The sequence below is a fragment of the Engystomops pustulosus genome, chromosome 5, assembly GCF_040894005.1.
Source record: "Engystomops pustulosus chromosome 5, aEngPut4.maternal, whole genome shotgun sequence".
Classification (NCBI taxonomy): domain Eukaryota; kingdom Metazoa; phylum Chordata; class Amphibia; order Anura; family Leptodactylidae; genus Engystomops; species Engystomops pustulosus.
The window spans coordinates 31,908,019-31,930,457 of NC_092415.1; the positions used below are offsets into that span (position 1 = coordinate 31,908,019).

The 22,439-nt window shown below is 42.7% G+C and overlaps 1 protein-coding gene across 1 annotated transcript in view; it reads right to left on the reverse strand.

Annotated features, from left to right (window-relative positions):
- TRIQK (triple QxxK/R motif containing) overlaps positions 1-20,679 on the reverse strand; it is a 328,700-nt gene extending 308,021 nt beyond the window's left edge. Inside the window, exon 1 of the mRNA XM_072151536.1 lies at positions 20,668-20,679. The gene's annotated coding sequence lies outside the window, so the exon portion shown is untranslated. The remainder of the gene's footprint in view (positions 1-20,667) is intronic.
- Positions 20,680-22,439: the final 1,760 nt, after the last annotated feature.

The following is a 22,439-nucleotide window of genomic DNA, read 5'->3' on the forward strand; positions in this document are numbered from 1 at the left end:
TCATATACTGCCGACGCCGAGGATTGCGGGGCCTACCTCGGTCCAGGTCTTTCAGGCCTACTATGCCTCCTCCTCCTCCCACCCCTCCTCCACCTCCTCCTCCGAACTACCATCCGTGGGCATGGCGCCATCAGTCGGTAGCTCTAGGCACAGCAGCAGTGCCGTCGCTAAGCGACAGCAGGCGGTGCTCAAACTGCTGAGCCTAGGCGATAAAAGGCACACCGCCCAAGAGCTATTACAGGGCATCACGGCGCAGACTGATCTGTGGCTGGCACCGCTGAACCTGAAGCCAGGCATGGTTGTGTGTGACAACGGCCGTAACCTGGTGGCGGCTCTGCAACTCGGCAGACTGACACATGTGCCATGCCTGGCCCATGTGTTAAATCTGATAGTTCAGCGTTTCCTCAAGGCATACCCCAATCTGTCTGATTTGCTCACGAAGGTGCGCCGCATCTGTGCGCATTTCAGGAAGTCCAGCACAGATGCTGCCACTCTCAGGGCAGCGCAGCGCCGCCTCCAACTGCCCGCTCACCGACTGTTGTGCGACGCGCCCACGAGGTGGAATTCAACATTAACCATGTTATCCAGAGTTTACCAGCAGCGCAGAGCGATTGTAGACTGCCAGATGTCAACTTCCACCAGAACTGGTAGTCAGGTCAGTCAGCTTCCTCAAGTCTACAATGAGGAGTGGACGTGGATGTCTGATATCTGTCAGGTGCTGAGTAACTTTGAGGAGTCAACACAGATGGTCAGTGGCGATGCCGCCATCATCAGCCTCACCATCCCGCTGCTTGGCCTGTTGAAAAACTCTCTGATCAGCATGAAGTCGGAAGCTTTGCGCTCGTCACAAGAGACGGGGGAAGAAGATTCCCTTGTTGATAGCCAAAGCACCCTTAGGTCTGCTTCTCAGCGCATATCGGAGGAGGTGGAGGTGGAGGAGGATGAGGAGGAAGAGGAGGAGAATGTTGGCGAGACACAAGAGGGGACCACTGTTGAGTCCTTCACTGTTCAGCGTGTATGGGCAGAAGAAGAGGAGTTGGAGGAGTTGGAGGAGGAGGAAATGGATAGTCAGGCCAGTGAGGGGAGTGAATTCTTACGCGTTGGTACTCTGGCGCATATGGCAGATTTCATGCTAGGCTGCCTATCCCGTGACCCTCGCGTTCAAAGAATTTATTCCAGCACAGATTACTGGGTATTCACTCTCCTGGACCCACGGTACAAGCAAAATCTTTCCACTCTCATCCCTGGAGAGGAAAGGAGTGTGAGAATGCATGAATACCAGCAGGCCCTGGTGCACAAGCTGAAACACTATTTCCCTTCTGACAGCGCTAGCGGCAGAGTGCGTAGTTCTGCGGGACAAGTAGCGAGGGAGAGAAGGCGAGCAGGCAGCTTGTCCAGCACTGGCAGGGGTACGCTTTACAAGGCTTTTGCCAGCTTTATGTCACCCCAGCAAGACACTGTCACCTGTCCCCAGTCTCGGCAGAGTAGGGCTGATCTTTACAGAAAGATGGTGAGGGAGTATGTAGCTGACCATACCATCGTCCTAAATGATCACACAGCTCCCTACAACTACTGGGTTTCAAAGCTGGACATGTGGCACGAACTGGCGCTGTACGCCTTGGAGGTTCTTGCCTGCCCTGCCGCTAGCGTGTTGTCCGAGCGGGTTTTCAGTGCAGCTGGTGGCATCATCACCGATAAGCGTACACGCCTGTCGACTGACAGCGCTGACAGGCTGACGCTTATTAAGATGAATAAAGCCTGGATTTCTCATAATTTCCAATCTCCACCAGGTGAAGGAAGCTCAACCTGAATAATTTATCCACTCCTCCTCCTCCTCATTTTCCTCCTTCTCCTCCTCTTTGTACACTAAAGCAGAGGAAACTGGCTATTTTCTGACAGGGCCCACTGGCTCTAGCTATAGTACTTTATGCATTTAATTTTTCTGGAGGGCCACCTACCCGGTCCTCTGTTTTAAACAATTTTTGGGAGTGCCACATACAGGCACTCAATCTATTCAATTTTTCTGGAGGGCCACCTACCTGCTCCTCTGGTTTGAAAACTTTTTTGGACTGCCACATACAGGCACTCAATCTATTTCATTTTTCTGGAGGGCCACCTACCCGGTCCTCTGTTTTAAACAATTTTTGGGAGTGCCACATACAGGCACTCAATCTATTCAATTTTTCTGGAGGGCCACCTACCTGCTCCTCTGGTTTGAAAACTTTTTTGGACTGCCACATACAGGCACTCAATCTATTCAATTTTTCTGGAGGGCCACCTACCTGCTCCTCTGGTTTGAAAACTTTTTTGGACTGCCACATACAGGCACTCAATCTATTTCATTTTTCTGGAGGGCCACCTACCTGGTCCTCTGGTTTGAAAACTTTTTTGGACTGCCACATACAGGCACTATCCAAATTAAATTGTCTCCATAGCAGCCTCCACACGTTGTCTCCATTGCTACCTCCAAAAGTCGTCCATATAGCTGCCTCCATACATCGTCCCCTTATCAAACGAGGTGTGTCAGGCAGAAATTTGGGTTGTTTTCATGGATTCCACATCAAAGTTGTTAACTTTGTCGCCACCCTGCTGTGTTATCCACAAAATATACTGGCAAACTTTTACCATTTACGGATATTATTTCAGCGCTTCTTGCGCATCTGTTTACATTCCCCTCACCCGCCATATCCCAAACTTATAAGAACGCTACTACACTTAACTTGGTGCAGGCTGGGACTGAGTCTGACCCTGGGGCTGGTCATATACTGCCGACGCCGAGGATTGCGGGGCCTACCTCGGTCCAGGTCTCAAAGGCCTACTATACCTCCTCCCACCCCTCCTCCACCTCCTCCTCCTCCGAATTACCATCCGTGGCCATGGCGCCATCAGTCGGTAGCTCTAGGCACAGCAGCAGTGCCATCGCTAAGCGACAGCAGGCGGTGCTCAAACTGCTGAGCCTAGGCGATAAAAGGCACACCGCCGAAGAGCTATTACAGGGCATTCCACATCAAACTTGTTAACTTTGTCGCCACCCTGCTGTGTAATCCACAAAATATACTGGCAAACTTTTATCATTTACCGATATTATTTCAGCGCTTCTTGCGCATCTGTTTACATTCCCCTCACCCGCCATATCCCAAACTTATAAGAACGCTACTACACTTAACTTGGTGCAGGCTGGGACCGAGTCTGACCCTGGGGCTGGTCATATACTGCCGACGCAGAGGATTGCGGGGCCTACCTCGGTCCAGGTCTCAAAGGCCTACTATACCTCCTCCTCCCACCCCTCCTCCACCTCCTCCTCCTCCGAATTACCATCCGTGGCCATGGCGCCATCAGTCGGTAGCTCTAGGCACAGCAGCAGTGCCGTCGCTAAGCGACAGCAGGCGGTGCTCAAACTGCTGAGCCTAGGCGATAAAAGGCACACCGCCAAAGAGCTATTACAGGGCATTCCACATCAAACTTGTTAACTTTGTCGCCACCCTGCTGTGTAATCCACAAAATATACTGGCAAACTTTTATCATTTACCGATATTATTTCAGCGCTTCTTGCGCATCTGTTTACATTCCCCTCACCCGCCATATCCCAAACTTATAAGAACGCTACTACACTTGATCTTATACAAAAGGTTCTTAGAAGTGCTGTTTCGGGAGTAGCCTAGAGACAGGGGCTTGGATTGGCGAAAGCTCGCCTGGAAGCGGAGCGCCAGCTCCATGCCAAGATCCAACTAACATAGTTTTAACTGCAGCACCTTTAATCTACTACTAGTTCACTGCCTCCATACATGGTCCCCTTATCAAACGAGCTGTGTCAGGCAGAATTTTGGGTTGTTTTCATGGCTTCCACAACAAACTTGTTAACTTTGTCGCCACCCTGCTGTGTAATCCACAAAATATACTGGCAAACTTTTATCATTTACCAATATTATTTCAGCGCTTCTTGCGCATCTGTTTACATTCCCCTCACCCGCCATATCCTAAACTTATAAGAACGCTACTACACTTGATCTTATACAAAAGGTTCTTAGAAGTGCTGTTTGGGGAGTAGCCTAGAGACAGGGGCTTGGATTGGCGAAAGCTCGCCTGGCAGCGGAGCGCCAGCTCCATGCCAAGATCCAACTAACATAGTTTTAACTGCAGCACCTTTAATCTACTACTAGTTCACTGCCTCCATACATGGTCCCCTTATCAAACGAGCTGTGTCAGGCAGAATTTTGGGTTGTTTTCATGGCTTCCATGTTAACTTTGTCGCCACCCTGCTGTGTAATCCACAAAATATACTGGCAAACTTTTATCATGTACCGATATTATTTGAGCGCTTCTTGCTCACCTCCTTTGGTTCCTCTCTGCCACCCATTGGTTTGAAGCCTGAGTCCATTTAGGGTATGTCGCCATGCCACTCTCTAGCCTGCCGCTGCTGCCGCTGCCTCTGCATGCCGTCCCCTATAGTGTCAGGGTCAATTATTGGATGTTTTAGATGCTATCTAGCTTCATTCTGTCACTCTGTCATGGCCATGCTGTTGCCCATAATTTTGGCATAATGGTGCGATTAAGCAGCCTCAGAGGCATCTATGCATGCTGCCCCTGCTGTTTCCTGTCCATTTCCGTGGTGTTTCCATCCTTTTCTGAGGTTCCCAGGTGTTTGGCCAAGCTTCCCTGTGCAGAGCCTTGGTCCCCTTGAAAAATGCTCGAGTCTCCCTTTGACTTCAATGGGGCTCGTTATTCGAGACGAGCACTCGAGCATCGGGAAAAGTTTGTCTCGAATAACGAGTACCCGAGCATTTTTGGTGCTCGCTCATCTCTAGCAAACACCAATGCATGTGAGTTTTGTTAGAGGAGTCAATAAGTGAAAAAACTCACAAGATAGACCATAGCTCACCTTAAGATACAGCAGATGGGTAGTTGCGGAGTCACAAAGGAAAATGCCAGTCCGGAGTGTGGATCGTAATGCAAGATCAAGAAGAATATCTAAAACTCCAGTTCCTTCCTAGTAGGTCAAAAAATATCAAAATTTATTCAACCAGAAAAAATAAAAAACATAACATAGACTGACAATGTGTAGTAGAGATGAGAAAGCAGCCTTCCTCCCTACATGTTTCGGACACCTTAGTCATGGTTCACAAAGCTAGAGGAATCAATCCACTAGCAAATGTATTCATACATATAAAGCAGTCAAAATAGTCAAAATTAGACCACTTGTCCCACATCATATAACACAATGGGGTTTATTGGTCACGGATCGCACTTTCGTCAGACTGTTAGCCATTTTCAAGGATAACACGGCATGCACAGGTCTTTAACAGGTGTCTGCGCTGGTATTGTGTTGCATGCAATCGTTTTTTGTTGCAGCTGCGCTATCTTCCTTGTGATACAAATCGGGGGGCGTGCCGTCGGACCATCCGACTGATTCGGAGTGAGTGCTGTGTTGCAAAACAATGGACTTACATGCACCATTTAACCCCTTAGCGCTCTGCGCCGTAGCTGTACTGCGCTGAGTCCCGCGAATAGCGCTCAGCGCAGTACAGCTACTGCGCAGAGACGATGCCGGTTCAGCGCTGTATAGCAGCCGAACCGGCATCGTTAGCCGCGGGATTTCAACGGTAATCTACCGTTGACATCCCCGGCTATCACCCGCGGTCGGAGTGGGCTCCGATCGCGGGTGTTTAACCTGTTAAATGCCGCGGTCAACGCGACCGCGGCATTTAACATGCCTTCTGGGGGTCTTTACCCCACGATCGGCCCCCCCGCACCGTTTTCGGGGGGGCTGATCGCTGTTTTGGCACCTCTGGGGTCCGATCGGGACCCCAGAGAAGTCTGGAGGGTTTACCTTTAAGATGGCGTCTGTGACGTCATCTTAAAGGCAAAGTGTCAGCCTATGCATCTGCATAGGCTGGCACTGATAATACCCTGCAATACATTAGTATTGCAGAGTATTATCAAGAACAAGCAATCAGATGATTGCTTGTTCATATCCCATGGTGGATCATGTAAAAAAAAGTAAAAAAAAATGTTTTTCAATAAAAAATTACTTTATAAATCACTAAAAATGCCCATAAGCCCCAAAACATATAAAGAGACATATAACGCTCAAAAAAGTCTAAATCATAACACAAACCCCACATATATAGTATCACCGCGTCCGTAACAATCCATAGAATAAAACTAAATAACTATTGAACCCATATGATGAACGCCGTAAAAAAAAACGTTAAAAACCCGCCAAAAATTATGATTTTTACCTATTATATCCCACTAAAAATGCAATAAAAAGTGATCAACAAAACATATGTACTCCAGAATGATATTGTTGCAAAGAACAACATGTCCCGCAAAAAACAAGCCATCGACCAGCTCTGTAGCCAAAAACGTAACAATGTTATGCCACTTGGAAGACAGCGATGCAAAAATGATAGATTTTTCCCCACATTAGGGTTTTATTTGGCAAATTTAGTAAAACATAAGAAAAAATATTCATGTCTGGTATCCCCGTAGTCGTATCGACCCATAGAATAAAGATAACAGGATTATTAGGATATACGGTGAACACGAAAAAAAAAAAAAGTAAAAAATCCAGTACAGAATTGATGCTTTTCTACTCATGACCTCAAAAAAAGTTCGAAAATTTTCAACAATAGGTGATACCAACCCCAAAATGGCAACACTGGAAAAAGCATCTCGTCCCGCAAAAAAAATGCCGTCACATGGCCCAAATAACGGAAAAGCGAAAATTTTATAGCCTTCAAAAGGGGGCAACCAGAAAACTAAAATCCTGGCAGCTGCAGGGTGCTTCTTCCCTTCTGCGCCTCGCTGTGCCCCCATTACACAAGTAATGTCCACATGTGGGGGGTCGCTGCACTCAGGAGAAATTGTAGAACAAATTTTATGGTGAGTTTTCTCTTTTTATCTTTTGGAAATGTGTAAATTTTAGGGCTAAATGAACGTATAACCGACAAAATTTGACCATTCTAAATTTCACCGCCATTTTGATTCAATTACTATGAAGATCTCAAGGGGTTAACAATCTTTGTAAATGTTGTTTCTGATAGTTTGAGGGGTGCAGATTTGAAAATGGGTTGGTTATATAGGGGGTTTTGTTGCTAAATATGTAAAATTTGATTTCAAACAGTATTTATCCCCAAAATAGTCAATTCCGAAAATACGGAAAATCGCTATTCGATTTGTAGGCCGCGTGACGTCAAAATAAATTATCCAAACATTTCAAAAATTATGAAAATGTAAAGTAGACAAATGGGAAATGTTATTCTGCAAGTTATTTAGGTGGTAAATCTATCTGCCTGAAAACGCAGTGATTTTGAATTTCGAAAATGGCAAATTTTTCTAAAAATTCATCATTTTTTCCCTTTTTTTGTAAATAAACGCAAAACTTATCAGCCAAAATTTACCACTAAAAGGAAGTACAACATGTGGGGAAAAAACAATCTCAGAATCGCTTTGATAAGTAACAGCGTTCAAAAGTTATTACCACAGGAAGAGACACTGGTCAAATTTCAAAAAAAAGTTGCGAGCCTTAACCTGCAAACAGGCTGCGTCCTTAAGGGGTTATAAGATGGGGAACTCCGTCGTATCTGAGCAGGGAAGCGACACATGCAGGATATCAGGCGCATGATCTTAGTGAATCGCAGCACAGTGCATGATCGACGGACAATGCACTTTCTGTGAACTACAGTGGCCAGGTAAGTAAATGGGCCCCACTACGCCACCTAGGGGGAGAGAACCTGTGCATGAGGTGATAAGCATCCCACACGTTTCGTCACTATAGTGACTTCATCAGCTGTCTCCCCCCTCTATTTTACCACATCCATATATCTTAGCGTATCACATGGTCATCCAACAACACGGAATTCGTAATTTAGTAAGAAACCAACACAGAATAGACTAACAGACACCTTTATATATGTTAGATATGCAAACATGTATAATATTATCTTGCAAACTAAAAAAAATATAAAATCAACATGTAAAAAATTTCCAAGAGTTTACAGTCTTCAAGATTTGTAAGATGAAGATATAACAGGATTTTCAAGTGAGTTCTTGTAGTAATAATAGTGTATGTTGTGTATGTAATCACAGGGAGTAAATAATGATGGGGAATAATTGGGTCTAGCAGTCCTTATCCGCCCGCAATTTGTGTGTTTTTATGTAATTATCACCTCGCAAGTGAGCAAAACCAGCAGTATCACCCAGTAGATACAAAGCGTGAAGGATCAAAAGCCAAACTACAACCAACCCCTTAAGTATTTCTTCACGACAAACAGGTTGTACTCTCAGTAATAGCCGTGTCAGCAGGTGGAGAGTTTTATAAAGACTCTTGACTTTTTAAATTGCTACACCATGGAGTTGGGAGAATAAAGTAATTTTTGATTTATACTGAAGTTAAGGAGATTCATTACTCCCTAAATCTTTATTTAACGCTCTCATACTGCCTCGGTGCCTACTGTGTAAAAGGTACTTAGAAAAAGCCTGTACATTTGGGCAGCTGGGCCACTTGATTTGACGGCACCTTGCACTGCTATTTTCACAAATTCTCCGGTACTTAAAAGGTTTTACTCTGGTTAACCTTTTGTTGAGAAACCTTAAAAAAACGGCCTCGAGGTAAATGGATCGACAACTTGTAACAACTCTGCAGTAGCCAATTCTGCGGCTGAACTCTTAACTTCAATCGGCACAATTTTATATTATTATGGTTTAATGAAAGCGTCGCCGCTATATTATTAGATATGGAAGCACAGGTAAATTTATATACTTACAGGCAACTGGAGCATCCAACTGCGCCTAACTCACTTGCTGAAAGCGTCACGCCATGATAAAGCTGAAAATGAGAGCAAAGAGAGGATTTTTAAAAGTCACTTTAGAAAACAAGCTAACCGAAACAAATAGCATATTTAAGTGTATGTGTAGAAGCAGGTATCAAACGACTTACACAAAAAGTAACTCTATAGAAAAAGTTTGAATTAGGATATAGGCGTCCATGGCTGCAATGTTTCAAATAACTTCACCCAGAAGAAGGATTAAGTTTAATGTCATAGCACCATATCTCAACACCATTGGTCCACCTATCCTTAGCACACAGCATCCCTAACTACCACTATCAAAAGGATTCCCGTAAACAATTGGTTTTTCCCATGAAACAAGTTAGACTCTATCCACAGATTGGACTTAACTTGTAGTTCACGAAAACAGGGGTTTCAATGGGGTCCTATGTACCCCGTGGGACCCATCGTCACTCTCCGAGATGAGTGGAGAAGTCGTCGGGACATGGCCAGGCTGCCACGGTTATCTCCATGAAGCTGATGAAGATTGCAGAGTATGGCGGCTCGGCTCATCTGGGGGAGTAATAAAGGGTCCAAAAGAAATACGTATGACCCTCCGTTTTCATGATTTGTGGGAGTCTCATCACTGAAAACCCCACCTATCTGCAAGTTAGGCCTGTAGATAGAGCCAAACTTGTTTTGTAGGAAAACCACAGAGAATGTAGAGGGTTGAAAGAATAGAAACAAGCCCTGATGTGGAGTCTGGAACAAGAAGACCAGTGTCAGGCTCCAGGGGTAGTGGACCCTTTCTACCACCACGGACAATGACGTAAGCAGACACCTGGGACTGGAATCTAAGTGGTACCCAGTTTTCACCAGAGCCGCAACAAAGCGGGTTGGACTTGCTGCGGCATGGTACCACCAGGTTATTCCACAGGTGCGATTTTGTCCGCGGTGGCAGCATAGGCGTGGTACAAAGTCGTGAGGCAGGAGCGTGGTCGGGGACAGGCAGGAGGGCAGCACAGGATTGGAATTGGAGATATAGCTATAGGTCAAGGGAACAGAGGAGTGTAGTCAGGAACGGAACCCGGGTCACAACAGGAAATCACGTTGACAGCGCAGGGCATGAGATAAAGCTTTCTCTAGGGCACAAGGCACAAGGATCAGGGAGAGGCTGGTTTATATGGAATTCTGGAAAATGAGCAGTGGCAATTAACCTCTTCACGCTCCGTGATGGATATATCCACCACGGACCTATGAAGGGTGTATGAAGAGGGCTCATCTTCATACAGAGCCATCTTCATACAGAGATGGTTGCCATGGTAGCCTCGGGTCTTCATTTGACCTGAGGCTGCATGGCTTCTGCCTATTCATTACAATGAGCCTGTGGCTCATTGTAATGTATAGTGTGCAGAAATGCCATATGCTGCAATACAGTTGTATCGCAGTATGTTGTAGGAACGATCTGACCATCTAGGGTCCGATCTACCAAAATATAAAAACACTTATTGGTAGCGGTGACCTCTGAAACTGGAAATGGCGCTCAAATGTCCGAAATGCAACTTTTACACCTTTTTACATGACATAAAAAATGTCATAAAAAATGATCAAAATGTCACACAGTCCTCAAAATGGTAGCAATGAAAACGTCGGCTCATTTCACAAAAAAATGACACCTCCTACAGCTCCATACACCAAAGTATGAAAAAGTTATTAGCGTCAGAAGATGGCAAATTTTTTTTTCTTTTTTGTACACATTCGTTTAATTTTTGAAAATGTATTAAAACACAATAAAACCTGTATAAATTTGGTATCACCGCGATCGTACCGAACCAAAGAATAAAGTAGAGGTGTTATTTGGAGCGCAGAGAGAAAGTCCTAAAAACTGAGCCCACAAGAACGTGACGCACATGTGTTTTTTTTTCAATTTTTCCACATTTGGAATTTTTTTCCGGCTTCCCACTACATGGCAGGGAATAATAAATAACACTACTGGAAAGTAAAATTTGTTACGCACAAAATAAGCCCTAACACAGCTCTGTACACGGAAAAAAAAAAAGTTATGGATTTTTGAAGATGGAGAGCGAGAAATGAGCGAGAATACCCTGCATCCTTAAGGGGTTAACGATGCGCTAGCCCTTATAAACTTCTGAAGCCGGCACATGTGCTCTTGGAGACGGGGTAGTGCACGCACAGCCGGAGGAGCAGGAACGTGACAGTAACCCCTCCTTTCGCTTCACGTAGGCGATTGAACAGTTCAGTGATCAATGGCAAAATATATCGGTTGTTAACGGTGACCTTGTTAAAGGGGTATTCTCATCTGGGCATTCACATTCAGTTTCATTTATCTGCCATATATAAACATTTCTTCAATTGGATGTTATTTAAAAAAACGTTCCTGTGTGAAGATAATTTCTCATAAATATAGTCATTTTGTCCCTTAGAAACGAGATGGCTTCCTCGGATACGGCCACGTCTGCTGGAGGGATTGCACAAATAAACAAAAAGGTTTTGTATATGAAATGTCCGAGGAGTTACTGCATGTCCCACAGCCGTCCTGTGGTAATGATCGCTGAATCCAGTAGGTCAGGCAGGGCTCAATAGCCCAAGTCTGGCCACCGCTGCCAGAGTGTGACGTGGTCGTATCCGAGGAAGCCATCTCGTTTCTAAGGGACCGTATGACTACATTTATGAGAAATTATCTTCACACAGGAACATTTTTTTAAATAACATCCAATTGAAGAAATGTTTATATATGAAAGATTAGTGAAACTGAATGTAAATGCCGAGACGAGAATACCCCTTTAAGACCGCGATAGTCAATACATGGATGGAGCGACCCATCCTTTTTCGTCACAAAGAAGAAACCTGCACCAGCCGGAGAAGAAGATTTACATATAACCCCCCCCCCTCCCCCTCTGCAGGTTCGGGCGGATTCGGGCACAGAGAGTGGGTACACCCAACCCCAAGGAGGAGATCAACAGGGCAGTCATAGGGACGGTGCGGTGGCAAAGTTTGCATCTTTGAAAAAAACATCTGCAAAGTATTTATAAAAAGCTAGGAGACCCTCCAGGGGCTTGGAGACCACAGAAGAAGCCATGACAGTTACTTGATGAAGAACTACCATACAGCGAGTCTGGCAATCTGGTCCCAAGGAAGAATCTCCCCTGTCTTCCAGTTAAGCACAAGTGCGTGGAGCTGCAACCACGGAAGACCCAACAGGAAGGAAGACATGGATTGAGGTCGCACATAGAACGTCAGTCTCTCTTTATGTTCAAACCTGCACAGCTCAATACCTTAAAGAGAGTGTGTCATGTAATGCAAGCCAACACACTAAAACAACTGTTAGACCATTAACAAAAAAGAGAAGTGTGTATAGGCCAAAGACATATGCAAAAAGTTTTATTTCATATCAAAATACCAAACAACAAAAAAAATTTAAAACATCTACACAAGTACATATTACCAAGACCACTGTATCAGACCCTGATAAGTCGATACATCACATTGCATCAAAAGAAAAAAATGCAAAGATTATTGCCAAATGCCCCATTAATCTAGACAGATATCCAAAAAGGTGCTTTAAAAGGTACTAATCCAAGTAGCAACTCCAAAAGCAAAAAGTATATAACACAAATGGAAATAATGGCACAACCTCAAGAAATATCACTGCGTGGACCCCTGAGGAAGTCGCATTTAGCAACGGAGCGCGTGGGTTATTCCTGCACATTGCCGTTTATATTTCTAACCTTATTTTGCCTCGCAAATGACCAGGGATTGGTAATTACATACAAATATTTGAATGACCTTGTGATATTCCTTGAGGTTGTGCCATTATTTCCATATAAAATTTAAAAAACTGACATGAAAGAGAACCTGTCATGCAATTTAACCCACCAAAAAAGACTTATTAAAAACTATGATTAAAAAGCATTAACCTTATCCCTAAATGGATAAGCTGCAATGGATGCAAAGTTTCAAAAATCAGTTTGCAGGACTCATTTAGTGGATGGATTCACAACGGGTGATTTGCATATAAGTTTACAAAGTAAAATTTTTCTTGCATTGCCCTCTTGCCTTCTTGCATTGCCCATTGCCTTCTTTTTCCTGATTGACAGACAATGATATTCTGCTGTATGGAGAGCAGAATCACATGAAATCACAGCATGCCTCTATGGAGGTTGGGGGAAGTAGAATTTAATGCAGTATAGGGAGGAGTAGAAGTCCATGGAGCCTGCTGTGATTTCATGTGATCAGATACATACATGGTATATAGTTTCCTAATGTTAGGAGGCTAAAAGACCTGTGATGCCACCCTGGTCACATGACATGATGAGAAGAGGTATGGGACATGGGGAGGAGTAGATATGAGGGGTCAGCCAAGCAGGTTTTATAAAATCTCTCACACGGGCACAGTAAGGCATACACCAAGAATTTTATTCTACAAGTGATACAATGTTTCACTCGAACTTGCTGATCTCCAAATTATATAATTTTAGTTTTGATCAACTGGTCACAACTCATTCAACTACCACAATTAAAATTACCTTTAGAGAAAACACCGTCAAGCCAGTTATCTTGTTGAGTAGTGAAGGTACTTCTAACCTAATGGGGGAGATTCATTAATGTGTCTCAGGCTCTGACAGAGCAGAGCCGGTCGCCACTAGTCTTGGGCTGCACCAGATTCATAATCGTGATAATGAATCCAGAATTCTACTTTTAGACTTGCTTTTAGCTGGTCTAAACTGTGTGGCACATTTTGGCTCAACCTCCTTGATTTTTTGACACATTATTTTTTAATATGACCATGTCCCCTAACCCCATTTGTGAGGTCACACTCCTTTGTAAGACGAGTCGGGAAATGGCAAAAAATGGCAAAAAAAAAAAGCCTTTTTAAATGTGTCGGAGGGCATTTTAGGTACAAAACGTCATTTTCAGGCTCAGAAGTAATCATGAATCCCCCCCACTTAATTGTCCTACCATGGCAAAACACTACCATTGGTCCTTTTTCAGTTACTGATATCAAGGCTCTATCACTTTCTACCATGTGCCAATTAATCCCGATTGCTGATCTAAAAATGGAGTATATTCAAAAAGAAATGCAAATCTCATTTTTCACTATTCTTAGTTTTTGTTCTTGCTATTCCTACAGATGCTATGCTTGAGGAGCTCTTCCTTCTTTTCCATTTTTACCATGTCATAGACCTCTAGCCAAGAGTCTTGCCCTAAGGTCTCCTGCCAGGGTTTTAACACCTTCATCTGTGTTATTTATTCTACTTAGTCTAACAAATTTTGAGTACGTTAGGGCCACTTTTTGAGGATACTTCATCAATTAAAGATCATAAACAAGTGGTAATGCAGCCTTACAGCTGGTGACCCCATTCGTTGATAAATTATATTCAATCAAATGTAATAGCTAAGTTACAGACATGTAATAAATTGATGATTATTAGGAAATTTCACTACCAGATTATACCACTGCTATAGAGAGTCTTCACCTCATGCATGTGCAATATGTTCAGTCCGGGGACTTTCTGGCTGCAGAACAGTTAAGCAAAATATTGTAATGTTAGTCCCTGCAAAGGAAATGCATATTAATATGCTTTTACATCTGTCTCGTATTAATATTCATGCCTGAATCCACATCCCTACACAAAGCCAATTTTCTGACCATCTGTGTGATGGCTGGTGGATGCAATGAATAAATTTTATTTGTGAGGGGAGCGATAAATCATGTATCTTCTGTATTTCAGCGCACAATCTTTCTCTTAGGTGCTAAAATTTTTAATAACCTCTAAAAATGATTAACCCTCTTTCTGAAATCCCAAATCTGCTCACTCTTACATTCTGATCATTAGCTTATTGTGAAGGCTTTACAATTGTGAGGGTCGTAGGGAGACGCCAAGCAGGCGGGAAGAAGCCACTTGCTCATATATGTCACTTCATAGCGGAAGGATTTTTTATCATAGCAAAAAACAGATGCAACTTTTGCATGTGACAAGTACCTGCAGTGGTAAAGAATTGGAAGAAATACATCAAGTATCTTATTTGTGTCCCCAGAAGCAACCCAGGGGCTTCCAGTTGACCTGGCGTAAAATTTCTTCAGTATAGAACACAGAGGCGTGGACTTCCTAACGTGCCATCCACAAAAAAATTTAAGGACACCTACCACCAGGGTCATGGATTGTTAACCAAGCACACCTACATGGAGGTGAGTGCCCCCTATGTCAGGAGCTGTGTCACATATAACCTAAATATATAACCCTGTGGGATCAACCCTGTGGGATTTCCTATGCAGCACTGACTGGCATTGTTCTGCTTGGGAAGAGAAGCTGCACTGGACCACATTATACCCGTTATCGGTGCAATCCCTTTGCCACCGCCGGCATTTAAAAAACGTCGGTAACTGGGCACCACCATCTTTGCTAAGATCGCTCCTCTCCGTGTCGTCATTGGTGAGCGGGATCAGTTGCCAGGACAGCCACGGGTCTTTGTAAGACCAGACGCTGTATTGCTTCTGTAGATCCTATATAGAAACGCCATATACTACAATACAGTAGTATTGCGGTATATGGTAGGAACGATCAGACCCCTAGGTGGTCTAAAAAATAGTTTTTAAAAAATGTTAATACATTTTTTTTTTTATTACCCCCTTTCCCCAGACTTACCCCTTTAAGGCCAGGGCGGTCGGTAAGGAGTGAAATAAACTTTCTGTTTGTATGAGGTAAAGAGACTCTGCTTGTGGAAGAGCTTAGGTAGAGAGGATATCCACCTTTCAATGTACAACCCACCAAAAATATTACAAGGTGGTAGCACTCTCTAGAAACCCAAATGTATTTTTGCCCTCTGGCCATACTCCCCCCTCCCAACCGCTATATGCCAACTCAGTATACATCTTTCTCCTCAACTGGCTCTTCTATTTGTGGGTCTTGACTCCCTCCCTAAAAATGTAAGAACTATAAACTCCTATATTCTACGCTTTACCAACCTAATCCGGACTAGGCATTAGCGATCTCCACACTGCCCACAAACCTCTGAAGTTATTGAATTGGTTAACTCTACATTTGCCTTTGAATAAGCTCTTGCTCACCGAAGTAACTCGCTAATCCCATTTCAACAACCAATGGTCAATCTGGGCCAACAGCCCCTAATCTCTGAGCCCACCCAACCCCCTTCATACCCCTAATACTCCCTTGTGTTCTTTAGCTTAGTACTTATAAATGACTTCATTGCAACAAGCCAAAACAATAACATTAAGGACACCGCGGTTTATAGGTTCATTTTTCGCTCTACACCTTCAAAAATCTATAACATTTTCCTGTTTCCATGTACAGAGCTGTGTGAGGGGTTATTTTCTGCATAACAAATTTTACTCCTCAGGGAAGTTATTTATTATTCTATGCATCTACTGGGAAGCTGGAAAAAAATTCTAAATGTGTTGAAATTGGCGAAAAAATGCATTTGCAGCACTTTCTTGTGGGCTCAGTTTTAACGACTTTCACTGTGCGCTCCAAATTTTATGTCTGCTTAATTCTTTGGTTCTGTATCACAGTGATAACAAATTTATATGGGTTTTATTGCTTTTTAACACGTTTTTAAAATTAAAACATTGTAAAAAATGTAAAATTAGTTTTGCCATCTTCTGATGCTAATAACTTTTTTATACTTCAGTGTATGGAGCTGTTTGTGGTGTCATTTTTTGCGAGATGAGCTGAGGTTTTCATTGGTAGCAATTAGAGGATCTTTTTAAAAAATGTTATGTGATGTAAATGTTGTAAATGTAGCGTTTTGGACATTTGGGCGCTAATTTCCATTTTTCCGTCGGGGTTCCGTTGGGGTTCACCGCTTGAAATAACCAACATAATATTTTTATAGATGTGCTTTTGAGACTCAGCGATATCTAACATGTTTGTGATTTTTACTGTTTATTTCATTTTATATCAGTTCTAGTTTAAGAGTTTTTTTATTTTTTATACCGGATAGGGGTTGATGAGGGCCCTCTTCATACAGCCCTAGTAGCTCTGGACTGTACATGTACGGGGCAGAGTGTCAAGGAGTTAAAGGAAACCTACCATGAGGAATCTACTATGACAGTGGTGGCGAACCTATGGCACTGGTGCCAGAGGCGGCACTCAGAGCCCTTTCTGTGGGCACCCGGGCCATGTCCCCAGGACACCTAACAGGACTCAAAGAATCTTCCTGCAGTTCCAAGCAACTTAAAACATGCTGCTTTCAGAAAGAAGCTAACATTTTCCATCTTTCTACTGTGTTGCTGTCCTCAGGAGGACAATATGATTGAAAGTTGTTGAAGAACAGGGAGCAATAAGTTACTGCTTTAAATTTTGGTTGGCACCTCGCAATACATAAGGGGGGTTTGAGGTTGCTTTTTGGGCACTCGGCTGCTAAAAGGTTCGCCATCACTGTACTATGAGAAGTAGATATGACAGTAGATTACTCCTGCCTCTGCCCCAATCTGTAATTTAATAATCCTGGAGCCTAATTTGTTAAAAACTTTATTTTAGTAATTTGTAAATGAACTGCAGAGGCTACTGGGGCATGGTTTAGCCTTAGTTCCCAGTGCCCGGCCAGGCTAGGACACGCCTCAATAGCCTTGGCAGCTAATTTACATATTACTAAAATAAAGTTTTTAACAAGTTACGTTAGATTCAAGGATTTTTAAATTACAGACTAGGGTAGAGACAGGAGAAATCTACCATCATATCTACTTCCAATGATAGATTCCTCATGTTAGGTTTTCTATAACTTATAAACCCATTATATCCGACTTCGATTGGAACAATATTTAACATATGGTTCTGGGTTAAGAATATTGTACTTCGGTTTGTACTTATTGTTAAAAAAATTGTAATAAAACTTTTTGAAAGATAAAAAAAAATGAAGATTGAGTATGAGTCTAGAGTGTGAGCTCCTCAAAAAAGAGAGAGGGTTTAGTTTATTTTGATCAATTTGACCATGGCTTTTTCTGATCCTCGAATCAAGCTTTGACATTCAACCACATCTACTTTTGTCTGTAGATATTATTGCCGGTCTTTTCATACTGCATTCTCCATGGCCTCCTTCCTTCTAAAATCAAATTATGCTAATGACTTAAAGTGATCTGGGGTGTTATGTGAGCTCCTCCGTGCTACAGTTTTACAGGCTGTTACACTGTCAAACCCTCCCCCTGCTCCCTAGGAGTGCTGTCCTTCTCCAAAGAGTGGCAGCCTGTGAATCTGCATGAATCAGCATGGTGCAACAACCCAAATAGCCCTTCTCATTAGCATAATTTTAAAAGCTGATTTTAGAAGGGAGGAGGCCATAGATAATAAATATAAGAAGATTACCACAGTCACGGTGCCTGTATTTATAAGTAAGTGTCCCTGGTTTATCATGATGGATTTTTATGGTAGATTTCCTTTAAAGGGGATGGCCATCTTCAAGAAAAATATGTAAAATAATGCCCACTAATGCCCAATAATACCTAAAATATATATTTTTTTATCCCCTCCCAGTACTACTGCTAATGAAAGTGTCAGGTTCGCTAGGGAAAATGCTGGGACTTCTGGTGGTGCCAGCAGCGTTCTCCGAACCTCGGCGCGTATCCAAGCAAACTCCACCTCTCGTCCCGGGCAGCGGCTGCTAAGATCTCGCGCTGTCTAGGAGTTGTGTTCTGAACTGCTGGGACTTGTGCTACCTCTGCTTGGTGCCTGGTTGTTCTGCACCATGAGGGGATAATTCCCAGAAGCTGTCCAGCTCCTATCAGGTTCTGGAGGTGGAGTTCTGGTTGCATAAATTGCAGCTTCACTAGTCACCTGTGCCAGTGTTTGAAAATCCCTTCTCCACTCGCTCTCAGCATTAGGTTTGACTTGCTCTGTATCTGTATCTGTGTTGTTGTGACCTCAGCTCGTTTTTTGACATTGACTCTTTGCCTACTGATTTTGCTATTGACATACCCTCTCATTGTGAATCCGGCTAGTTTACCATTCTTTTGTGTTTTATGTTTGTCAGTCTGTTTGTGTTTCCCTTCCCACACTTATCAGTGTATTCCGAGTCTTCAAGTAGTCGCCCCACGGTTTAGCGTGGGGGGGCTATAGGAAGGGACAGAGGCTGGGGCAAGCTCAGGGCACACTATCCCCTGTCTTTTGTGTTACCCATTCTTAACAGAAAGTACTTATCTATCCTGCTGATCTCCTTCCTGGTCCCTCCTTGTTCTTCTATCCATGTCCTTGACTGGGTGGGATCAGTGTACGCCATTTTCTTTGTCCCGGCTCGTCTGCACATGCGCAGTATTTCATAGGTCACTGTGCAGAGGTACAACTGTGAACACTCACAGCACAGGACAGGATGCATGACGGGAGTGTGCCCAGGGGTAGGAGGACGATGGGAGGTACATCACATGTTCCTCCTGTCTGGGGACAGTCCGAACATGCAGCAAGGGGAAGAAGACAGAAGATGAAGAAGATGCTCCCTCATCGCGCAGGAAGATCAAGACAATGCTTTAGAATTCCATCGAAAGGTACAATATTTTTTGGTTTCCTGCCCCAAAGTGGCCAACCCCTTTAAGGGTGTTTTATAAGCAGTCCCTTGATTTCAACTCTTTTGTCTATGTAACAGGGCCTATAACTGGGACCTTCCAAGGCCACCAAAGTCAATTCCATCCGAGACAGGAGTATCAGCATGAGGAGCCGGATCATGGTAAGTACATTTTTTTCTTTCTAACTCTTACCCTGGGATTTTCTACTAAAATCCCAATAATAATAATTACAATTAAATACACACATACAGGCAGTCCCCGGGTTACGTACAAGATAGGTTCTGTAGGTTTGTTCTTAACTTAAATTTGTATGTAAGTCGGAATTGTATATTTTATAATTGTAACCCCAGACAAATTTTTTTTTTGGTCTCTGTGACTATTGGATTTTTAAAAAATGTTGGGTTGTCATAAGAACCAGGATTATCAATAAAGCTTCATTACAGACACCTGTGATAACTGTTATAGCTGATTATTGCAGCCTAAGACTAAAGTACAGGAAATTACCAATATCCAGAGGTCTGTAACTAGGGGTTTTCTGTAAGTCGGGTGTTCTTAAGTAGGGGACCACCTGTATATATCACCAGATTTACCTTCTATTCTATATAAATTTCTATGAATCCAGTAAAGTACTAAAGAATAATGCAAAAGATATCATTGCCAACAAGCCAGGAGCAGCTGTATTGTGATGAGGGATGTACTATAGCACTATAGATGTACCTGCTCATCCTGTACTTACACCATTGAACCCTTTAGTGCAACATAACCCATAGATACAGCATTAGAGATAATGCATCCATTCCTGGCGTTTATATCCTCCTAACACATAAATTATGTATTTCTCCGGTCATTACCATAAGGAGTTATGCATCGCTATAATTCAAGGTCTGCCATGTATGAAGGGTTCTCGTTCTTGTTTCATTACTGAACACACACTATTCTTCTTCTCTATAGCATTTACAGTGTTTATGCATTTTAATATGTTTTATTCATAGGTCCGCACATAATTGCATTTAATGGCATATGATCTGTTTAAAAGTAACGAATGCTATATAAATGCTTAATTTGGCATTGTTAAAGGTTACAATGAAATCAATGTAATAAATTAAATGCTGCGGTGGTGCCGTTCAAGCAGCACATGTCCGCTTTAACTTTGCCATTGTCATGTCCATTAAGAGAATATTTGCCCTTTTTCACAGTAGTGTTTAATTTACCCCTTAATGACCAGGCCTGAAAAGGCTTTAGTGACCGGGGCATTTTTAGCAGATTTTCATATGCATGAAGGGGGATTTTATATGTACCATACAGTATTTTTCGGACTATAAAGCGCACCGGATTATAAGGCGCACCATCAATAAATGCCTGCTAAATTGTCTAGGTTCACATATAAGGCACACCGGATTATAAGGCGCACCTGATTACAAGGATGAATGACCAGCAGATGGAAGACCTGTTCACAGTTCCAAGCAGCTGTTGTCTGTAAGTACGGCGCATATATAAGGCACACTGAACTATAAGGCGCACCTTTGATTTCTGAGAAAATAAAAGGATTTTTTGTGCGCCTTATGGTCCGAAAAATACGATCATTTCTTTTGTTTTTTCGTGCTGCATTAAACGTTTTTGCTGCATTTTTCGAGGGTTAGTTAAAAATTAACAAGTGTCTATAGATTATTATTTATTTTTTTAGTTTACAAAAATTGGGGGAAAAATACTTTTAAAAAAAGTCTAGTTTATATATTTTTTGTTCTTTTTCAAATTAACTCAAATAGACCATTATAAATGAATGCTCTAGTCTGTAATGGTTATTTTGATATATAATATGGATAATATCGAGTAATTTTATTGGGAAATATTCATGTATATTTGTATTTATTTCTTTATATTTTATGTGTGTCTGTTTAACTTTATACTTTATGGGTGTGTCTGTTTAACTTTATAAGCTCCCCGTTGTAACTGGAGCAACTATAAGAGCCCCAGTTACAGGATGGAAAGGACCCCTTGTGGAGACAAATGGCAGAGCAGTGCTAAGTCTTGTGCATTCACAAATTTGCGGCTGGATATACGTCCCTCGTAGGAGTCTATGGTGCTCTCCCCCGCCGGTGGTCACATGACCTCCTGGACTAAAGAGCTGGCGGTCATATGCAGCTCCTGCATTCAGTGCATAGCGCAACTTCAGAGCTATGCAGTGAAGAAAGGATAAGGCAGAAAAGATAATAAACTGCCTTCTCATAAGAATATTTGGCTGTGTCTGACCCAGTGCTGGTCCTGCTGTTAGCGCAGGAGCAGGATAAAATACTGTAGACCTGATAGTTTCTCCTACTCCAGTAGTAATCAATTTAAATAAAAAGGATTTATCCACAAAAAAAGTGTTCACAGACGTCTTGTAGTCCTTGGGGGGAATCAACCAAACAAATTAAATTGGTGGGTGGCAAGAATAGTATAAGCGGGCTCACTAGCCGAACCCTCTTTGTTACAGTTCGGTTGTTTGCTGCATATTGCAGTAAATACTCCATGCTAACACCTGCGAATAGCGTTGGCACCAATCATGGGTGTTAACCCATTAAATGCCTCTGGCAATTTAAAAGGTGGTGCAAGTGGGTACTGACATCTTGGCTTAGATCGCCACCCCCAAAAACATACAAAAAAAATACAAAAGTTCAAATCAACCCCTCCTTTCCTAGAGCTGATATGAAAATTAAAAAAAATCTGAAACATGTTAGGTAACCCCTAGGTAAGTCCCAATCTATCAAAATATAATAAAGTTTTTTCATGGCGGTGAAAATGTCGCCTTAAACAGCTCCGTACTCCAAAGTATGAAAAAGGAATTAGCGTCAGAATATGCCAAAACAAAGACATTTTTTCTACAAAAGATTTAAATTTTTTAAAATCTATTGAATCCTACATAAGTTTAGCATCCCCATGATCATACCAACCCAGCGAGTAAAGGGGAGGTGTCATTTAGAGCGCACAATAAAAGTTGTAAAAACGGTGCCCACGAGTAACTGGCACTGTCAATTTCATCCCAGTTGGAATTCTTTTTCCAGAGGTCCAGAAGAAGACAGCCCCATTGGGGGCTAACCTGAGTGCTAATAGCATTAAATGTTACTGATGCATTGTCCTGTGTGGGCAACCCCAAG